The sequence below is a fragment of the Lynx canadensis genome, chromosome A3, assembly GCF_007474595.2.
Source record: "Lynx canadensis isolate LIC74 chromosome A3, mLynCan4.pri.v2, whole genome shotgun sequence".
In the NCBI taxonomy this organism is placed as follows: domain Eukaryota; kingdom Metazoa; phylum Chordata; class Mammalia; order Carnivora; family Felidae; genus Lynx; species Lynx canadensis.
The window spans coordinates 40,359,179-40,382,661 of NC_044305.1; the positions used below are offsets into that span (position 1 = coordinate 40,359,179).

General features: G+C 35.8%; 1 long non-coding RNA gene across 1 annotated transcript in view; it reads left to right on the forward strand.

Moving 5' to 3' along the window:
• The window catches only part of LOC116737977, a 779,757-nt gene that overhangs the window by 500,829 nt on the left and 255,445 nt on the right, over nt 1–23,483 (forward strand). Inside the window, exon 2 of the long non-coding RNA XR_004343383.1 lies at nt 19,279–19,400. This is a non-coding gene — a long non-coding RNA (uncharacterized LOC116737977). The remainder of the gene's footprint in view (nt 1–19,278; nt 19,401–23,483) is intronic.

Here is a 23,483-nt window from a genome sequence, read left to right on the forward strand (position 1 = left end):
CACCACACCAGTGGATGCAAGAACTTTCTCAACATGTCTTAAGACACATCACAGTTACCTGTTTTACCTATGCATGAAGCTAACTGTACATGCAAATGTATAAACACACATAAAACCTCAGACTTTGACATACTGATGAAGGCAAACAAACGTGGGGCAAAAACATACAGGCTCTGAAAATCTTCCTAGAAGGATATGGAAAGAAATCTTTTTCAGTTCCTAAGAAGTTGGCAACTTCTGCCTACAAGTGTTTGATCTGAAGTCCTCTCATGAAAATATGATTCTCTATAGAGTTTTTTTTTCTAAGTTTTTATTTACTTATTTTGAGAGAAGAGAAAGGGAGCACACACACAAGCAGGGAAGGGGCAGAGAGAGAATCCCAAGCAAACTCTGCACTTCCAGCTGAACCCTACCACAACATGGGGCTCGAAATTAGGAACTGTGAGATCTTGACCAGAGCCAAAATCAAGTCAGGCGCTCAACCAACTGAGCCACCCAGGTGCCCCTAGAGTTTATTTGTAAAACAAAACATTATACTTTATATGGTGAGTCTTTGTAATTCTATTCCTGGTGAAAGCCCTGTGATCACCTAGCATAACCACATGTAAAGACTTCAGATCTCCTGAGGGAGAACTGAGTGCTTGCGATTTCAAACATCACTATAATTTATCTCCCTCTGCCTATTATTTATGGCCTTCATATACATTTTAAGTGTTTGGACAATTGACTAGTTTGCACTGAAATATCCAGGCAGGCTTTGTGAAAAATGGAAGTGGCTCTCAGTCCTTAGAGTCATAGGCAGTTCTGAATGGCAAGTAGTTCTCCCTACAATGTGTTTTGTTCAGTTATTGCTAGGAGATTAGATCACAGGTCTGTCCTATTGGACACGAATGGAAAAACTACCTGAGCCGTTCCAGTTGCACTGTAAGTACCCCTTAGACAGACTGAATTTCCTTAGTCTTATTTTAGAGTGTTGTTTTTCATGTTTTTAAAATATTCTGGACATAATGTTAATCAACCATTTTAGCTACTTAAGCAGCTATTTAGCCAATGCCATTTATGTATTAACTACACATATCTGAATTTCCTGGCATGTCCCAACACTATTTTTCCCCATTTGTTTTTTGTTTAGTGGATTATTTAAGTGCATAATTCAGTGATTTTGGCATATTTACAGAGTTGTACAATCATCATAACCACTATCTAATTCTGGAATCTCTTCATCACCTTAAAAATAAATCCCCTTTTTGTAGGACTACTTACTAGTAGTCACTCGCTCTCTATTCTGTACCCCACCCTAGGCTTGGCAACCACTGATTATTACTTTCTATCTGTATGGATTTACTTGTTTGGGGCATTTCATGGAAATGGAATTATAATGGTAGCCTTCTGTGATTGGCTTCTTTAATTTAACATAATGTTTTCAAGAATCATCCATGTTGTAGAATGTATCAATGTTTCACTCCTTTTATGGTTGAATAATATTTCATTGTGTGGGTATACATCTGATTATAAATAATACTGCTATGGATATTTGTGTACAAGTTTTTGTGTGGACATACGTTTTCTGTTCTTTTGGAGACAATAGGAGCAGAATTGCTAAGACTTATGGTAATTCTATACTCAACATTTTGAGGAACTGTCTACTTTCCGAAGTAGCATTTACATTCCCACCACCATTGTATGAGAATTATAATTTCTTCACAGACTCATCAATGCTTGTTATTGTCTGTCTTGATTATAGCCATAGTAGTGAGTATGAAGTTTTGATTTGCATTTCTTTAATGACTAAGGATGTGGAGCATCTTTTCATGTACTTATTGGCCATTTATGTATTTTCTTTCCAACCATTTATTAATCCTTTTTTGACCCCTTCTTGAATTTATTCAAAATCAAGTTATCTACCTAGCTTTTCTTCTTCGGTTTGGCTTGCTTGTTCTTTGGCTTAACTCTGAAGAATACTTTCTTCAAATTTTACTTTCTTCTCACAATTAGTGTACATGTACCCAAATCTTCTTAAAATGTAAAGAATTTCAATGAATGTCATTAATTACTGTCATTAATGTTCTGCTGACATTTGAGAATGAGCTCCTTACTATAATATTTGTTCAAAATGTGCTATCTTTATGGATTTTTGCCAGATTTATAAGCACTAAAATAGAGATTAGACAAGACAATTTTCTTTTGGATTATATGCATGGGAACATTTGAAACTATAGATGATCATTAGTGTGTGTGGCAACCAGGCATGTGGCGGGCCTAGAGAGGCTACACAGGTCAATAGAATAATATAAGTCAACGATCATAGCTGGGGATGCAGTTGATATGCAAATCCAGTTGGCCAAATCAAGGTTAGAATCTTGGGTGCCAAGTCAAACTGAACTACCAAGTCATGGGTAGGAATTTGGTAACAGACTACAGGCTGCCAGTTTTGGTCTAGACTAGTAATTCTCAACATGCGGTTCCTAGACCAGCAGCATCAGAATCACCTGGTACCTTGTTAGAAATGCAGATTCTTGGCCCCACCCCCACTCCATCCCAGACCTGCTGAATCAGAAATTCTGTGAGTGTGACTCAGCAACCTATGGTTTAATAGGCCATCTAGATGATTTTGATGTACTCTCAAGTTTGAGAACCACTGACCCGGACTTAAAAGGAGGTGCCAAATGAGAGATTGTTTTGTTGACCTAGTAAGAGTTTAGGATTTAGTGAGGGCATGGATATAGCCACAAACAATATCTATAGGGAGATAGGGAGGTCTTCTTGCCAAAGAATCACCTTCAGAGGCCTCTTCCATTCAAGAACTCTAATACAGATTCCACACAGGGTAGGAAAATTCATGGTAAACTAAGTCCATAAAATTGAAGGAGAGCCAATGTGTTGGCATGGGAGGGACTGGGATATGGTATCAAGTAGGGTGTTGGCTTCTTTTGTTCTTAAGCCTTATTTCTTGAGTGAAAGCATTCATACAAGTTGGCAAAAGCATGTCATAGAGAATAACAAGGAAGATATCAGTAAAAGTAAGTGATTTGGGAGAGGGTCTATACATCTGGTAAGCCCATAGAACTTTCACTGGACCAATGTGATAAAGCCAGGTTTATCACAACCTGCAAATACAATCAGCCATGTGCTGGGAAGGAAGATGCTTTTTCTAACACAATAAAACTCAAAGGACAGTTTTATGTTCTAACAACAGGAAAATGCTTTTATTTCTCCTTTGGCCCTTTGTGCTTTGTCCAGCATCCCAGCCAGGACCAAATATGACTTCATTGTTCTCTAGTTATATTCAGGACAGTGGTGACTTGAGCCAGTGAGAGAAATGCCACCATAAGCTTTCAGCATCTGCAACTTTGGTGTTTCACTAGAACCTAAGTGATGGCTGTGAGAATATCTCATACATTCCTGGGCCACAGATAGATTCTTAAGCCCAGAGTATACACCTCAAATGGCACCAATGTTGTCTTCATGAAATTCTATAAATTGTTGTGTTTGTGTGCCTTTTGTGACTGTTATTTTTTTCTCTATTTAATAAGAATATTAAAAGATAAGAAATAGCAATGTATTTAGTTTAATCCTATAGAAACTTTCGTATTGTTTTATTGATAAAATTGTCAATAATAATTCCATTAGAAAAGTTAATTTCATTGTTTTTTGTTCTTTAGGGTTTTTATTGTTACAGCGGTGTCAAACATATTCTTGCAGCCCATTGACTGTCATAGAGAGTAGTAAAATATTCATCTTTCAGAATGAAATAAGCAGTAAAACTTAAAATCTATCCAAAAATATTATTGATATTGTCTTTTCTGTATTCAAAATGTTGCCCAGCAAGGATATTTTGGAAAATAAATCAGCTGTTTTATGTGTTTCTGCTTTAAATATCTCTGGACAGTTAAGATTGTAACAAGGCATAGACATCTAATGTTTAAGGTAAAAATAAATACACCTTTTAGTTTGAGTAGTTTAAATGGGGTTTGTAATACATGTGTAATAATTAGGTATCTAAAAACAGCACTTCACATTGGAACTATTTTTCTGGTAGTTTTTAAACCAATTTTTGTTTAAAATGTATAACATTTATAAAAAATGTGGTCTAAAATAGGTCTGGCTTGGAACAATGTTCGTATCAGTTCTAAAAGAAGCACTATGAAATAGTTAGAATGTTGTGGATAGATATGTTTTGAGTCATGAAAATACTGAATATATTCCCTTTTTCTTTCTTTTTTTCCCTATGTGTTTGTGTGTGTGTATATTTTCAACTTGATAACATATGTTGCTTTATCATGTTAGGAAAATAAAATCATACCTTTTAATGTTAAAAAAGCTGAATTCTTAGCAATTTCAATAATTTAGTTGTTAGCTACATGAGGAATACATTCCTTGTTAAAATGTCTATTTGAATAATTTGGTCAATCACATTACTAATGCTTGTTTTGTTTTGTTTCTTTCTTACTAGAGATACCTAATCAATCCTGTCAAAGGATTGGTTATCCTCATTAGAAATGAAAATGTGATGAAAATACATATAATTTGTATAGGGTGATAGAGATATCATGCAGAAAGGGTGAAGGTGTACCTTAATTGAATTCAAATCCACTAAGAGCTAGCCATTACTAAATCTTAGCTTAGAGAGAAAAAGGATTTATATCCATTAAAAAAGTTGGTAGAGAGAATAAAATTATATGATATATGTAGAAGTTACAAAAAGGTGTTCCTATCAGATAATAAAAGTTCCAAGTCAAGGGATACCTGATGGAAAGGAAGTAACTGAAAACTAAGTTACCAATCCAGAGAATAAGTCGAGGAAATACTCTAGAATGTGCAGCAGACAAAATATTTGAGGGAGTGTGAGGACAATTGAGACATTTATAACCCATCTGTTAAGAATGGATAAAATGAAAGAGTAGTAATAACCACACAACTAAAAGGGAAAATAATTCCTTTCTTGAAAGAAGCTAAACAGGGGCGCCTGGGTGGCTCAGTCGGCTAAGCGGCCGACTTCGGCTCAGGTCATGATCTCGGGGTCCGTGAGTTGGAGCCCAGCGTCTGGCTCTGTGCTGACAGCTCAGAGCCTGGAGCCTGCTTCAGATTCTGTGTCTCCCTCTCCCTGACCCTCCCCCATTCATGCTTTGTCTCTCTCTGTCTCAAAAATAAGTAAACGTTAAAAAAAAATTGAAAGAAGCTAAACAGAATTCTGAATTACAAGATTGAATAGGAAGGAAGTTCCTAAACCTTCTGGAGAAGAAAAGAAATTCAGCTTAGTTATGGAGGTATAAAAATTAAATTGGCTTTTTCTTATGAAAGTGAAGCAAAATCTTCAAAACTCTGAGAGAATGATTAACTGAAATCTAGAGTCATATATGCCAGAAAACTAGTATTCAGAGATGAAAACAAACTAAAAGCATTTGAAAATCCAGTGCCTTGGAAAATTCCCAGCTACAGATTATCTCTTAAAGAGTTACTTCAAGGATACACTGCAAAAAGAATAAAGGGGGAAAAAAAAGTTAAAGAAAGAGAAGACCAGGAATCCCAGTAATAGTGGAAGCAAAGAAGCCAGTAAAATATAAATGCTGACTTAATTTGTTAATATGAATAGTTAAGGATTTTGAGAATGTAATGGTGAAATACTGACTAAATGTGGAAGATTCTATAATTATCCCATTTATGCACATTGTGAATGCAATTATGTACAAATAGAGGTCAATCAAGTCAGAGTTCATAACCTACTACATGGCAGGTACTGTGCTGGATGCTTTCACATATAATACCTAATTTATTCCCCATGTCAAACTTGACAAGTAAATATTATTGTTTTTACAGAAGAAGAAAAGTAATTTGCCCAAGTTCACCTATTTGGTGAGTGGGAGTTTCCATTGAGATATGAAGACTTGTTTTCTTACTCTTTCCGGATACAATCCTAATAATAATTCCAAGATGTGTAATTATAGTGGCCATCTTTTTCTGATATCTCTAGACATGGTTCTATAATACAATTATTCTACTACTCATACCAAACTATCCCTTCTTGCACTTCACTTATTTCTCTTACCATAATACATCTTCAACCAAATTATCTTATCATCTCAAAAACACCCTATTTCTGGATAAAAGTGGAATTTTTATTCACTGGCCTACACAATAGTATATAACTAGAGAATCAGTTACCATGTATTATTTATTCATTTGCAGGTATTTCTTTTTTTCTAAAATCTAATATCCATTGCTTAATTATCAAAACCCCCAGACAAACATTTCATTCTTGTCATCTGAATGGCTATGAAAAGTTCTCCTTTTTTGTTTCTTTGTTGTTATGGTTTGTGTGGTTTTACATTAATGGTTTCCACTAAATAATCTTGCAGAGGCACATGCTGACTTCTTTGAATCTAAGTCCCATATGAATCATGTTTTAAAGACTCAGTGATATATTCTCTTCCCCTCTGTGATTCAGTGTGAGGCCGAAAGTAGGTGAGGAAGGAGAGAAGTTAAAAAAAAAAAAAAGGAAAATTCATTATTTTCAACTGTACAATTTTTGTTTCTCTTACTAATCTTTCACTAGTTTTTGGCTCCCTTTTGCACTTGATTTTTATGTTAAGGATAGATTTTCAGAAGGCTTAACTAGTACTGCAGTAATTCAGGCCTCAGTTACTGTTGTGATTTTCCTATTCCTGTCACCCCTCAGTTACCCAGAGTGAAGTTACTTTGGGTAAATTCTGATTCCCCCCTTTCTTTTCTCCCACCCACCTTGACACCATCGTTAAACTTTGCCAGTTTACCTTTAAGTTTTTTGATTATCTAACTCCCTTTTCATTCCCACCAATTTAGTTTAATGTTAGCTGTTCTTTCCTCTAGAAGCTTCCAACTCATTCTGCAAGGAAGTGAGTGTAAGGAAGTAAAACCATCCTCATGATTTCCCTTGGGAATTCATGATCCTGAAGTTTCCCTCTTTTCCTTATCCTGGGATGTCTTGTAGAATTCTTGATTAAAAAACTGTTCTTTTACTACTAGAATCATTTTTTTTTTACTAGAGTCAATTGATCTGGTAGCAGTCATCTTAAACTTTCTTGAGTCTTTGAAAGCTGCTTATTTTAGAAGTACTTCCATTCTTGAGAAGTTAGTGAATAGAAGTGATCTGATCACCATCTCATGGAAGAGGAAAGAGATATTACTATAGATTGTAAAGATTGAGCAAAAGACAAAAATTGCATTTGGGTAAGATTGCTCTTTTAAAAATTCTTAACTCACAGAAAAGTTGAAGCAGAGAAATACCATTTCTTAACAAGTCCTGTACATCTGGTTTTCCCTATACATTTGAGAGAGATCACTGTTTCTTCAAATGTGAGGACCAGGCAAGTAGTTGGAGATGTCCTTTTTGCATTAGGAAAGGACATAGTTACTACTTAATTACTTAATTCTTTTTTTTAATATGAAATTTACTGTCAAATTGGTTTCTATACAACACTCAGTGCTCATCCCAACAGGTGCCCTCCTTAATACCCATCACCCACCCACCCCTCCCTCCCATCCCCCATCAACCCTCAGTTTGTTCTCAGTTTTTAAGAGTCTCTTATGGTTTGGCTCCCTCCCTCTCTAACTTTTTTTTTCTCCTTCCCCTCCCCCATTGTCTTCTGTTAAGTTTCTCATATGTGGATCCTGAGAAACTTAATTACTTAATTCTTGCCCAGCAAGAAACTCCACTGTAGCAGTTCTCAAAGTGTAGTCCAGGGACCCCTCTTTCAGGAGGTTTGTAAGGTCAATATGATGTCCATATTATACTCAAAAGTTATTTACATTTCTTATCCTCTTTCTGTCTTGAGTATGCAGTACAGCTTTCCAGAGGCTACATGACATGTGATAACGTCATTTTCCTGATAGTTAAGATGTACCTGCTTTTGTTTTTTTGTGTGATAGATATATCCACTGAAACAAAAGCTCTTTTGGGTCTTTAGTTATTATTAAGAATGTAAAGAGGTCTTAAAATCAAAAAGTTTGAAAACAACTCCTATTGCACAATGAGCCAACCATCGCTGAGAGGCAGGTGGGAATGTAGACTGATCTGGAATCAGGGCAATATAAGCCAGCCTATTGTGCTCATGCTAAAGCACTCATTGTGGAAATGCCCAGTGAAATTATCCTTATTATTTAAATCTTTGTCATTCTCACCCTCTCTTAACCTTGGTTCATATTGTTGAATTTGTATAAATGAACTCATGAAAAATGTAGCCTCACAGTATAGAAATTTCTACATATTCTTTCTTTTAGAATCTATGTTAAATGAATTCTGTCCTTCTCATTTTTTTCTAAATACAAGTGTTCCTTTAGAAAATTAAGTGTAGAGCCTGGTGTGGGTGTGTATACCATGAAAATAGAACCAAAATGAGAGTGTAAATGTACAGTACACATATAGTCTGGAGCTGTTTTCTGAATGCACTGGCCTCAGAGAGATACTAAGTCTGGTTTATTTTGATGGAGAGGTAGGTTCATTATACCCAGATGTCACTTTTGAAAGAAATATGAACAGTGATTTATAATTTTTGAGAAAATATGTAGAGAATCTATCATTTTCCATTTTGTGATTTGAGAGCCAAAACCAATCTCTAGAACAAAGCAAATTTATTCCAAAATTAGCAGTATGCAGATGAAGGAAATGACACATTTAAAAAATGCATTTATTTAATTATCTCTTGCAAAAAAAAGGCAAAGGAGTCACCACACTTTTTTTTCCCCCTACTGAAAGTCTTTGGAAAAAAAATCTCATAGCTTTTGTTGGAGTGTAATGGTGTTAAGAGTCTTTTTTATCAGCTGTTGTGAACTTATTAGGAAACTTTTGATCAGACTATGCTGAGTCTTTCTGTGAAGAAACAAATTCTCAGTTCCATAAAAATGTATGTTGAATGATATGAACCAGTATAACTACATTCCATTGTTTGCTCTGTCTAGACTGGCCATTCTACCTCATTGTTTTCTCTAATCCAGTATATCATCTCTGATTACATCAATTGTATCAGGCCAACTTTTATTTAATCACCCACAAATTCACTAATTATCCATTAAGCAACTGTTCCCATAGAGTTCTTGGCTTTGTGGGAAACTCAGACATAGATTTGTCATGTTCTCTGCAGTGGAGTCTCTACATGAAGACAGGAAATACAGAATCATAGCATTGCAGAATTAGAAAGAATCTTGGAGCACATATAATCATATTTGATTGCCTTCCCTGACAGGAAATGCCCTGTCTCCTCAGGAAGAATATCATATTATTAGAGAGCTCTGACTGATGGAATCTTATTAGTTGTGTGTACAGAAATGTTGATGTTAAAAATCATGTATATGGTCAAACATAAGTGATATTGGAGACAATGAAAGAAGAAGCAAGTTCAAAATTAGTTCATGCAGTAGTGTCCATGGATCAGATCTTTAGTGAAAATAAATTCTCTTTGGGTTTCATGGACTGGAAAGGATTTTGAGAGGCAAAGATGCAGGGGCTCTCTTGACACCAGAAAGTTCTGGAGTCAGAAAAGCACAAGACCTGTTTTGTAAGAGTGAATGGAGCAATTGCCCTATGTATGTGGCACACAGTGGATTCTCAGTGAATATTTATTTATTGAATAAAGGACAAAATTAATGACTGAGTGCATGATTGTAGAAGAATTTTTCTTGTCCAGACTCATGTTGGTAAGGGAGCTATAAAGGAAGGCTGATGACAAGCAAGCACATGCAACCACAGCATCAGCTTGTGTGTCCTGACACTGACCCCACCGCACACTTTCATCCTAGCCTAGATTTTGCATTAGTAGAATTACCCTATAGTGGGGGATGAGGGGTGGAGGGGGGATGACTAACATTCACTTATTTTTACCCACTATGTAGGATTCTTAAACCCTACTTTCCCCTCACATCTTAAAAAAAAAAAAAAAAAGTGCTGGTTTTGCATCTCTCTCTCTCTGAAAAGGCTGCAAATTGTCCATCCCTTCAACCAGAATAAAGACATTATTATCTTCCTTGAAAAAGTCATATTGTCTATCTGGACCTCCACCTCCTCTCACCCCTGCTACTGAAGCATTAGAAATGCCATGTATTTGACTCACTTCCTTCTAAGATGTGTTCTTTTTTGGTTCATTCTAACATGATGTGAAATGTTAGAATTTTGCAGATAATTCAGCTTCCCACAGCCTTTATGAGACTCCTCTCTGTTGGAAATAACACTATTGTAATGCAGATGCCCCCAATACCCTGTGGAATCTCAAAGATTCTATAAATGGCTGACCACAGGATATCCCTTTTACACAAATTTCAATCCCTTTTTGAAAATGGACCCTTATGTATAGGGATCCAGTTGAAACAGGAGACAACCTCATCAGCAAGATCAACCATAAATAGATTTTTGGCAGAGGAGGGAGAGCCAATAAACTATTAAAGATGAGCTTTGCCTCTTCCTTTCTTCCTTCCTTCCTTCCTTCCTTCCTTCCTTCCTTCCTTCCTTCCTTTATTAACATATAGGATAATATTTTACTGGAAATTGCTCAAATAACATTTGATAATTTAAGCCCCACAATTTAATCTTAAAACCTCACAACTTTAAAGTCAATGAAGCATGAAACATACTGTCAGCACATGATGTCCAAAACGTGGCAACATCATCACATTTACATGTAAAAATAGGAACACACTTCAAATTGACCTGGGTGTATTCATTCATCTTTGGCAGTGCGTTCTGTATGCTTTTATCAGCTGCAAAATACAAATGTTTTTTAGCTACTGTGTATTTAATCTTAGACACAGACATCTTATTTGTTTTTTTAAAAAAAATTAATGTTTATTTATTTTTGAGAGAGAGAGAGAGAGAGAGAGAGCGAATGGGGGAGAAGCAGAGAGAGAGGAAGACACAGATTCCAAAGCAGGCTCTAGGCTCTGAGCTGTCAGCATAGAGCCCAACACAGGACTCAAAACTCACAGGCTGCAAGATCATGACCTGAGCTGAAGTTGGATGCTTAACAGACGGAACCAACCAGGTGCTCCATCACAGACATCTTATTGAGGGAACCATATAGTTCCAAGGAGGCTAGGAGAGGTAAACCAAAACTCTTTCTAACTAAAAACAGTGAAAAGAAATAGTTAACTCACAGACTCAAAGGAAAAGGGACTAGAAAATAACACTATAAGTGGTAGTTTGTCCCAAACTCATGCAAAGAGCTGGATGACTATAGTCCTTCTGGGCACAGAAAGAAATCCATCATGCAGCTGAAGAAGTGTATGAGAGAATAACCCAAACTTAGAAACCTGCAGGGGGATAGTTGAGTACATTCTAACTGATGTCCGTTGCAGATTGAAAAGGAACATCTTATGGACAATTGATTGTTTCTTGAAATATAACAAAAACAAGCTTTGAAAATGTGTATATGAAAACATTGACCTATATGGAGAGGAAAGGCAGCATTTACTTTGTAAGGCTATCAGGTGGTAATTCAATTTCCCATTTACTGAACTTCAAGTGTGCTGTTCCAGGTCATAGATTGGTGGTGCTTATCATATAAATTGGCCAATAAGATTTACAAATAGTACCTTTAGTGCTTGGATATGTGGTTGTATCTTTAGAAAAGAAAATCAATTTAATTCTGTGCATTGGTTTTCTCCTTAAAATTCATGCAATTTGAATATGATTGACAGGGCACAGCATCATTATGCAGTCTGTTAGATGGACCGATTATGCTTATGAATACAAGAGTGGAGTGAATGAAAGCAACATGTAATTGATTCTACACTGGTCTGACTGTTCATTAACAGTTTGAATGTAGCACAGTCGCTTCTCAAATGGGAAAGGATGAGAGCAAACTATATGTGCTCTCTCATTTGTTTTAAAATTCATTATGCTAATATTGTTTCACAGAATATCTTTGCTGATTTTTTTTTCTTTTTCTTTTTCTTTTTTTTTTTCTTTTTGCCAAGGATAAATCTGATTGAATCTTTGTAAATAATTCTACTGCTTTCAATACTTATTTGGCATTCCAATCACACATTTTTCAATTTACACTTTTGGAAATGAAAGTGTGCTGTCCCCTGCACCCCCGTCAAAGAAAACCTCTCCTAGTCCCCTCTTCTATATAGTTCAGACTAATTTCCCAGGATAAAATGAGGTGGGGGAATGCAAGGTGGTGGTTATAGCTTCAAAACAAAAGAGGTGATTTATAGGCTGATTGATTTTTGAAATAGATGAGGAAAAACAGCTTTCATTTGTCTTGCCACACTGTAGTCTGATAAAGCACAAAAGGGCCTGCCATCTCATTTTCCATACCTCTTCAAGGGCTTGCATTTGAAACGTTGATTAAATGTACACATTGCATTGCTGTTTTCTAGGCTTTCCTCCCTTGTGTAAGAAAGGACTTCAAAGGCATGAAGGCTGCATGTCCTTTCTCAAATGAGAAGCTGGGCATTTCAGGGAAATCAAAATCGCATACCTTTATCGCTCACAGGGAGATATGATGCTGATTCTATAGCAGCCATTCCTTCCCTTTCCTTTGCTCACAACTTCCTGCCAGACTTTAGCACAGAAGAAGTAACTAAACTAGTGTGGGGCCAGGAAGTTCTACATAGGAGCTATAGTTACACTGTGATCTCCAAATTAGATTATATTTACAATTAATAAACGTATCAATCTCATATCCCAATCTTTCTCTAGCTTTGACTTTTATTAAATAAGCAGCTGACTTTTTAAGAGAATAGGTCTGAGAAGATACTAGAATAGAATTTTTTTATGATGAGAACTTTTAAGATTTACCTTCTTAGCTACTTTAATATATGCAGTATAGTATTATAAACGGTAGTCACAATGCTGTACATTACATCCCCAGGACTTGTTTATTTAACAGCTGTAAGTTTGTACCTTTTGACCCCGTTCATCCAATTTTGCCACTCCACCCATGCCCCGAACCTCTACCTCTGGCAACCACTGATATGTTTTTTGTTTCTATGAGCTTGGGTTTGTTATTGTTGTACTGTTTATAGATTCTACATAAAAGTGAAATTACAGGGGCACCTGGGTGGCTCAGTTGGTTGAGCATCTGACTTCTGCTTAGGTCATGATCTCTCAGTTCCTGAGTTTGAGCCCCACATCAGGCTCGCTGCTGTCAGTGCAGAGCCTGCTTCAGATCTTCTGTCCCCCTCTCCTTGCCCCTCCCCCCTCTTGTACTCTCAAAAATAAATAAACATTTATTTAAAAAAGTGAAATTACATGACATTTTCCTTTCTCCGTCTGACCTATTTCACTTAGCATAAGGTTCTCAAGGATCATCCATGTTGTTGAAAATGGCAGGATTCTTTTTTTTTCTTTTTTATGGCTTAATAATATCATATATATATATATATATATATATATATATATATATATATATACACATACACACACACACACACACATACCAAATTTTCTTTATCCATTCATCCATTTTGGACACTTAGATCAAAAATGCTGCAATGAACATGAGGTGCAGTTGTATTTTTCAGTTTATGTTTTCATCTCCTTCAAATAAATATTCAGTAGTGGAATTGCTGGGTCATATGGTAGTTCTAGTTTTAATTTTTTGAGGAATCTCTACTCTTTTCTATAATAGCTGCATGGAAATAGATTTAATTATATTGGCCTTTTCTATAGTTTCTAATATATCTACCATAAGACTTTTTAAAAACATGCTAACCAAAATAAAGTCCAAGTGTCTGGGGAAGTCCTGCGATGTGGCCATTTTAAAATATGCTCATAAAGTCTTTGTTATTCCTACCATCTGTGTCTCCGCTTGAAACGGGTGGAATTGTATGATACTTGCAACCGATAGGGATAGTAGTAGTGATTCTGTGTGACTCCCAAGGTTGGGTTAAGAAGGGCGACATAGCTTCCACCACTGGTACACTTGCTTTTGGAATGATGAGCTGTCATGTGAGCCGTCCATCTACTCTGAGGCTGCCTTGTTGTGAGGCACCCCAAACTAGCCCATATGGAGACTCCTTGAGACTCCATGAAGAAGGAAAGATGCTAGTCCAGCTCTTAGCTTCCATAGCCCCCAGTGTTCCACTGCCACCCATGGGCTGACAGCAACCCTGTGAGAGACCCTAAACCAGCTGCTGTAGCTGGGCCCTTCAGAATTTCTCACCCAGAGAAATCAAAAGAAATGATAAAATGGTTGTTAACTGTCTTAAGCCACCGTGTTTGGGGGTAGTTCTTATTTGTTTGTTTTTGGGTTTTTGTTGTTGTTTTGTTTTGTTTTGGTTTTGGTTTGTTTTGTTTTTATGTAATAGTTAACCAAACTATGAAGTTAAAGTAATGGGATCCATGGTAAAAATGTCAACTTTTATATTTACAGATGTATGCCATTTCCTCAAATAAGTAGTCACCTTAGGGAAACTTTATTTATAATCATATTGTCATTGTGATATTGTATCTCCCCACATTGATGTGTATTATTCTGCCACTCTGGTTCCCTGAACAAGGTAAAATAGATTAAATTTTCTATATTGTCCTTTTCATTTCTAAAAATTCTTGGCTATTTATTTAAAATTCTTTGGTTACTGAGATATCTAAGATGTATATCCCTGTACTACATTTTCCCTGTAAAGTATCTGGAATTCACTTTGCGTATTAAAATTGTAGTGAAACTTTAAAGATAGATACTAGACATATAGGAGAAAAATGCCCTTTGGTCCATCATTTAAACCCTACTTTTATCTGAAAATAATTACTTATATAAAGAGATTATTGAGAGAGCAAAATAATAAAGATGTTAAATCCCTTGGAGTTGTAGCTTTTTAATTTAAGAGCACGTTCATATTTGTAGTGGTATAAGATCATCTTTATAAAGCACAGTAACAGTCCTTGTATGTTATAGTGATATGGTAGATGGGATCCAGGAACATGGTTTAATAAACCATCTACCCTTTGTTTTAATGCCCTATGTAATTATTGAATAGGTAATGCATTCATATAATTTGAATGTAAAACATATATCTAACAAGTAAACATTAAAACTCTCCTCATATTTGCCTCCATCTTTGCAGTTTTTATCACTAGCCTGGTAGAAAACCACTGTTATTAATTGCTTGTTAATGCTTCCAGAGATATTTTATGCAGGTATAGCTAAAAGAAACATGTATTCTTTCCTTCACCTGTGGGGTATTTTTACACTAATGGTAGCATACTAATTATAGTTTTTTTGCATATTTTTTAACTTAGTAATACATCTTGGATATCTGTTAATATCCACATACAAATACCTTTGTTGCTCTTTTCACAGAAGCATAATATTTCATTGTATAAAGTACAATTATTTTACTAGTCTCTGTTGATGGATATTTAGGTCGTTTCCAATGTTTGGCTATTATATACAGTGTTGCAGTAAATGACCTGTATAAATGCCATTTTGCATACAAGTAAGCATATTATATACAATACCTTCCTAGAAATAGAACTATTGGATCAAAATGAATCTATATTTATAATTTTGATAGGAATGTTTAAAACACTGTCTCTGGGGATGGGACCAATTTGTACTTTAGTTGTATAAGCATGTTTGAGAAACTTGAACCATGACTGGTGCTCATTTATTTGTATAAGAATGAATTAAACTACTTAGAATCTATAGATCAATTCTTAATAGGCAAAGAGAAGAGGAATTGCATTTGAAAGCAGCAAAGAATCTTAGAGGCCATCTTATTCAACTCCTTCTTTTAGCTTTGGAGAGGGAAACACAAAGAGTGACTTGTCTGAGGTTATGCAGCTGATTAGTGACAGATCTGGGGCTTCTGACTTATAATTGGATCTTAGGACTTAATGTGCAGTATGCTTTCCACATCAGAGCAGAGATGACAACTCTCATTCCTGCCTGTGTGTTCAAGATGTCTTGGATGCTGGTGGTTGTTGTTGGTGGTGGTGGTGGTAGTAATTGAGCCCCTGCATGCATCAGAAGTCAAATTAAACATTTCTGTTTACATGATTTTATTTATACCAAGGGATCCACATATTCATGTACCAGTGAAAGCATTGTCTATGGATTGAATTCATATATCTCGCATATATGTGTCCACTATCAAGATGCTATTGTGTTTAATAAAATGTAAATTAATGCAAGGCATCATTGACATTATAATAGCTGTTTGTCTCTAGCTTATTTTCAATCAATGGATTTTGAAACTACTATCATGAAAGGGTAGTCTATAATATTTTTTATATGTAAACAGGATCCTTAATACTCACAAAGCTTGCAAGCTGCTTAAGGTTCCTTGTGACTGCCCAGCTATCATTCTCTACTCCACCTGGCTCCATTACAAAGTCTATTATTAATGATGTCCACATCACAGCAGAAACCACAGAGATCATCTGAGCAGCTTATTTGTTTTATGGATAAGGAACCCAAGGCAGGGACCAGTGAAAAGATGGCTTCATCTGGGGCACTTGGCAAGTCAGGGCTGGAGCTGGAATTGGAAAGATGACCTCCTGACCGAGTTTTATAACAGGAAAAGAGGAACTTGTCAGTGTAGAAGAGTCACTCCTAAGTGCTATGAACAATTAAAATAATGAAGGAAATTTATTTTTGAGCCTCACTTTGATTTGCCTCCAGCTTTGTGGATCTGAGAGGTCATCGTGTTGGTCGATAATAACACTTGATCTTGGATGTTGTAAGTTTAATATAGAGCGTAAAATACAGAGATCAATATTTTCATGTTGAGGAGGAAGCTCATTGATTGGCTGCTTGTCTTCAGACTTTTAAATTAAATAGAAAACTATAAAAATGGAATAAATAATGTTTCATAAATTCCATTTGTTATGTGGACAATGATGTCTAAAGTAAAAAGCAAAGAAAAATGATTCTTTAAAATGTCACTATTTCCTCCTTTTATGATCTCTCTCTCTCTCTCTCTCCCCTTCCCATTAATGCCTCTAAGCCCTGTTTTTACTTGGCTCAAGTAGACACATCTTTATGATCCCAGATACGAGGCACTTATTCTTGACCCTCTCCATCCATAAAATAAGGAAACCAAGGTCATATTCTATTGCTCCTTTATGTATTAAGTATCTGATGTACAAAGGCAATGGGTAAGGAGGGGAACCAAAAAACACAGCCTTGTCCTTCAACAATGGCAGTGAGGGTGCTAGAGTTGCCCCAGCACAACATTTCCCAAAGATAAATTTGTCCCTTGAGGTACTCTGTAAAACATAGTTTTCAAGAGTCAAATGTATTCCGTTCTGTATCCCTCTCATGGAGACTCACAATCCATTGTAGCATACTAAAAGTCTTAAAAGTTCTGCACTAAGGTAGCTATTTTGATGTAATTTCCCCCAGTGACTCCCAAATTTAATTGACCTTTAAATTCACATCTTATGGTACCCACTTTTGGGAAACGTTTTCTGTAGAATCCTGTGTTGTTACTCTACAGCTTTTCTACCTTTGGATTCATTAGGGGATGTAGAATATCATAGGTGGGCACAAACACGTAGTCACAAAGGGGAAAGTGAAGAAAAGCTAAATACAACCTTCCTTCTTCATCTAGCATTTACTGCAATATGGAAGCTAATGTGAAATATTCATTAAAAAATTCACGACATATGGTATAGAGCTTGTATTGCTTCAATATATACAACTCTTACTTGTTACTCTTATTACACAAAAATGATATCACTGTGTGCTAGGTTTTTTGTTTGTTTTGTTTTGTTTTCCTGAATATAACCTAATCTCCCTCTGTCCTCTCCTGTATTGCAGCGGTCCTCACTTTAAGCCAGGTTTGCCTGTGAAAGAATATCTACATGAATTCACTAGTGATGTTTTTGCCTATTTTGATCACAAGATATCATCTTTAATATTATCTGACAAGGGTTTAAATACTGTTTCAGAGTTAAAAGTTGAAATCAACATTTGTGGGATTTTCTCAAACATCAAGTAATATACTCAGTATTTAGCAGGCAAACAACAAAGGTTTTACCCTTAGTGATTTATTCGCTAGTGAAATGTCCTATGCAATTTAAAACTAGTCTCACTTTTGTAATGTGTTTTTGTCTTGTCATTATTGTTGAAATTAAGTGTTACTGATCAAAGTAAATGATTTCACTTCATTATATGATTCCGATAATACTAGACCAAATTTGTCTTTCAGTCGTCGTTACTTACATCAATGAAATGGCCTAATAATCCAGATTAACAGATAAGACTGGAAAGCAGATGTTATTAGGCATTCAAATAATTTGGCTTATAATTTTAGTTCTTTCTTATGATCCTTATTAACTTTAAAACTAGAACAGTTCAGGGGTGCCTGGGTGGCTGAGTCAGTTAAGCATCTGACTTCAGCTCAGGTCATAATCTTGTGGTTCATGAGTTTGAGCCCTGCATCTAGTTCTGTATTGACAGCTCAGAACCTGGAGCCTGCTTCAGATACTGTGTCTCCCTCTCTCTCTGACCCTCCTCTGCTCACACTCTGTCTCTCTGTCTCAAAAATAAATAAACATTAAAAAAAATTAAAAAAACCCAGAACAGTTCGATTTCATTATGGTCCTAAATGTAAAAATGTATGCGTGTGTAGATATTTAAAAAATACAATGACTGGTTGATGTACAAAAAAAAAAAATCTAATCTTTTGTTTTAAACATAAAGGCTGAAAGGTATAGATTGTATTTTGAAAGTTTTAATATAGTAAAAATTAGAAGCTAGGTAATTTCTAGGGAGTGTTATCCCTAGCATGCCTCACTTATGTGAGGATTGGTAGGTTGCATTTTGAAACTGGTAGCAATATTTTGAAGTTATTCCTTTTAGGGTTATCACTGATTGTTATAAATTATCTTGGCACATTTTCAGAAACTTGCCATTTTTTATTATTGTGTACAATGCCTAAAACTGTTGTCTTATTTATAAGTAAAGTGATGTGTAGCATTGGCTCTTCCCATGTCAATTCAGAATGCTCATTTTGCAGGCAATTATTTCTCAGTTTATTTCCCACCACGGATTTGTCTTTTGCCAGGGTGCCAATTATTCACATCTTGTGTTATAATCTGTCTCACTTGGATCTGACCAATAACGATGGAATAATTTACTGCTAGGGGATGCCCTTTCACAATGATCACCTTCCTGGGCAATTGTCTACTTTAAGAGGCTGTGCTATATAAAATCTTTTACCAGAGAAGCATTTGCATTATCAATATTTCTTAACTTGCTCCCAGCTCCAACACAAATACCTAAAATAAATAAAGTGGCAATTTGTGAAAAGTGAAAAACACCTTGCTTATGCTATTTCTTCTTCCTTTTGCATGTGCAGATGTGATCCACACTGTAGGACCAATAGCCAGAGGCCATATTAATGGTTCCCATAAGGAAGACCTTGCAAATTGCTATAAATCATCTCTGAAGCTGGTGAAAGAAAATAACATCCGATCAGTTGTAAGTAATTTTATGTTTCTTATTTCTTATTCATTTCAGCCTTTATATTTGGGAAATCAGACTTGTCCAAAATGACAGTAGGAAACCATTTCTAAAATTTGGAAAACTAAGGTTAAGTTTCTCAGTAAGTGATGTGGTCACTATTTTGTGTACCCTAAATATTTGCTTAATTATCCATGATGGTTTAGGATTTAACACTGTAGGATCACACCACCAGAGCCATCTCATCTACTTTCTTCCAATCATTGTGCCACTGGCTTTTGAAGAAAGTGTGTGTGTGTTTGCATTTTAACTTGAAATTTGCTGCTTTTTAAATCTGTTTGGCTCTTCTTAAACTATGCCACATCCCTTCTAAGCTTTATCCATTTAGACAGAGTTCAAAAAAATGCGGTCTAGTCTATTTCCTTACCAGCAGGCTGGGATGAAAGGAAGTCTCTTCGAGCTGGATTTGGAAGTATTTGTTCACCTGCTTTTCTTTTGCAACATGTCCTACGTTTATTACATATCAATTACACCAGGAAAATAAAAGTATGAGAAAAATGAGAGTGTAAATACCCAGTAGTAAATTAATTTGGGCAGAATCCCTGGGATTCTTTTCACATAGATTATAACCTTGGTGAAATGCTGGGACAGGAAAATAGTTAAACAATTGACTTCTTAGCAGGCTGAATGGATCAGCCTTGCTTAGGAGGTCACAAAATTGAAGGCTTTATTACTTGTATAAAGGAGCATTGAGAGACACATTTAGATAACCTGGGATAGTGGCTGGACTTTTCGTGCATGATTATAATTTTGAAATGTCTTTTTTAGTGCACATAGGTGAGTTTGCTTAAAATAACAAAACTTTTTTTGCAAGCTAATTTTATGGCTTTTAAACCTTTGTATAGTTATTAACAGAGATGAGTATTTTATTTTACTCTTTCATTTTTTAATTTTTTTTCTTTAAAAATAAATCAGTAAGTAAGACCACTCTGTCTTAGAGGAGAAAGCTGAAGTTCAGAGAGAATGAAGCAAAGCAAACTACTGAACCAGTAGATTTTGTTCTTTACAGAAAAATAAGGAAACTCAAAACAGGTGTGCATACACGTTTAGGGAATAATTAAAATTTTGTCAATGTGGCTTATTGATTCAAAAGGTGGGGGCTGAAATGCTTGGAAAAATGGATATGTAGAGAAGTTTCTAGCCTGGCAAATATAGACCTTGAGACCTGAAGAGAATTGGCTAATGAATTCACTGGCATCTCTAATGACCCCTTTTCTAAAGACAGGAGAAAGTAAGATGCTAGACAACTATAAATAGTGTAAAAACAGCACCCATCCTTTTAATAGGAAAAAGAAACATCCCTAACCATGATGATCTTAAGACAATCATAGCTGCTGTTATACTACTTGCCACTATTAGGTAAGAGGTGGGAGAATTATAGACTGAGTTAAATTGACATTTATGAGATGACCTACAGATGGACCGAGACTACTCTAATCATCCTGGGATTGGATGAGGTCTATCTTAATATCTTGGATGATGATTTTGAGGGGTTAATTATATCTCACTTGGTGCTAAATTAGCAGGTGGTGCTAAACTAAAGTCACTTTAATATTAGTAAACAAAAATAGAGGTGGAAAATATTTGCGAAATGTGAAGCAAAATGTCAGCTAAATTAATCAAATGTTATGTCGTGGTTGAATGGAGTTTCTATCAAATGTCTTGTCTCTTATTCACACACAAAAATCCATTTTCCTTCCTTCCTTCCTTCTTTACCTCCTTTCCTTCCTTCTTCTCTGCCTTGCACATTTCCTCCATGCTTCTTTCTTTTCTTTTTTTTTTTTTCTTTCTTTCTTTCTTTCTTTCTTTCTTTTTTTTTTTCTTTTTTTCTTTCCTTTATTTTTTCTGTCCTTCTGTCCTTCCTTCCTTCCTTCCTTCCTTCCTTCAAGGAGGAAACAAGGCTTTGTATTTTATATGGAATGTCATGTTCTTGGCCAATGTTAAAAAATTATAATGCTTAAAAAATCATAATATTAATGTCATCAAATCCTCATTATGTGGGGAAAATGGAAAATTCTTAGCAACTTATTGCAACTGGATATATGTTTGATAGTGTAGGCTTATACTTTATAGACTTATTAAAATAGATAGGGAGCGATTATTACTATAAAAAGCCTGGATAGTAAGATAGAAAATAAACTTAACTTGAGCTCATTTATAATACATGTCAAAGAAAATTTCTCAAAAACCCTTTTACCAGTGCTTGCTTTACAGTTACCCCTGTGTGACCACAGGCAAGCCACGTCAACACTTCGTAGCCTCAGGAGAAAACATGTTTCATAACTTCAATTTCTACATACAAAGAATCACAAAATTATTACTGTTATCTCAGATATATCTAACTCAAGAGGCTGTTATGGGGGTCAGTTGAGATAATGGATGTAAGACAACTGGAAAAATGTAATTCTCTATCAAAGTATTTGGTAATATTACTTTAAGTATAAGTTATTTTCACATTTTATGATTTGGCAAATTTAAGAGATTGAGATCATTCCTACTTTGGCATCTATTCTGAAAACCTGACCTCTAAACATTCATCATGTCATTTCTAGATGCTATTAAGACAGAAATAAATTATTACCAAGTATTCAGTTAGTACATTTGCAAAGGAAAAACTCAATTGTTTTCTCCCCTGTGTAGGGAAAAACTTTGTTGTTTTTTTTTTTTTTTTGACTTAAAAAAATTTTAAATGTTTATTTTTGAGAGAGAGAGCATGCACATGCATGAATAGGGGAGGAACAGAGAGAGAGAGAGAGAGAGAGAGAGAGAGAATATGAGTGAGGTAGCAGCAGAGAGAAAGGGGGACAGATGATATGAAACAGGATCCATGCTGACAGCAGAGAGTCCAATGTGGGGTTCAAACTCACGAACCATGAGATCATGATCTGGGCTGAAGTCGGACGCCTAACCGACTGAGCCACCCAAGCGCCCCCAAATTTTGTTCTTCTTGATTTTGTGTTTATTCCCTGTAAATCTTCTTTTCTTTTCACACAAATCCCTTCACTTCCGGTTACCAAATATGTGGAGGTTTCTCCTCATACCCAGCAATTCACTGGGCCACCTTATGGGTGTCCTACATTTAATTCAGTTTTGATACTAATTACCTGGCGATAGTGTCAGATCTCCTAGGTTAAGGGCCCAGTCCCAAATGGTCCGATCCCTAACCCCAGTTTTCTCCACACTTAAACCCTTCAGATGCCAGTAGCAAGTTCAGTCTCTGAACCAACCAGCTATAGATACAAGGTTCCAATGACCTCCTCCTTGGGTTCAGTTAATTGATAGAGAGGCTCACAGAACTCAAGGATATACTTGCTTACAGTTGCCAGTTTGTTAAAGGATGTGATAAAAGAAATAGATGAACATCCAGGTGAACGGGTATATAGGGCAAGGTCAGGGAGGGCCCCAACTATAGGAGCTTCTGTCCCTGTGTAACTGGGGTGTTTTACCCTTCTAGTATGATTGTGTTTGCCAACCTGATAGCTCTCTGAACCCTGTCCTAATGTGAGACTCCCTCACAGTCATGACCAATCATCAACTCCACTTCTAGTCCTTCTTTCCTGTTTGGATGATGAGAGGTAAAGCTGAAAATTTCAAGCTTCTAATCATTGTTTGGTCTTTCTAGTGACCAGCTCCCATCCAGGACCCAGTCAAGAGCCCAACAAGAATTGCCTCATTAGAAAAAAAGTTGCCCCTAGTCCTCTTATTACTTAGGAATTTACAAGGGTTTTCAGAGTCCTGTGTCAGAGATGTAGTCAAAGACAAGTATTAAAACAACAGATGCTTCTAAGCTTCTTATTACTTAGAAAATTACAAGAGTTTTAGGAACTCTGTGTCAAGAACTGGGGACAGAGACCAATATATATTTTCTATTATCTTGTAATAAATTTATTCAGGCAATTAAAACTAGTATTAATGTTGTTTATAACTATTAGTGTCATCTTATTTCTAAGCATGAATAATATTGTTACTATTACCAACTCATATTTGTATTGGAAGTACAGAACATACCATAGACTTCTATTGCTCAGTAGATGCATTGAA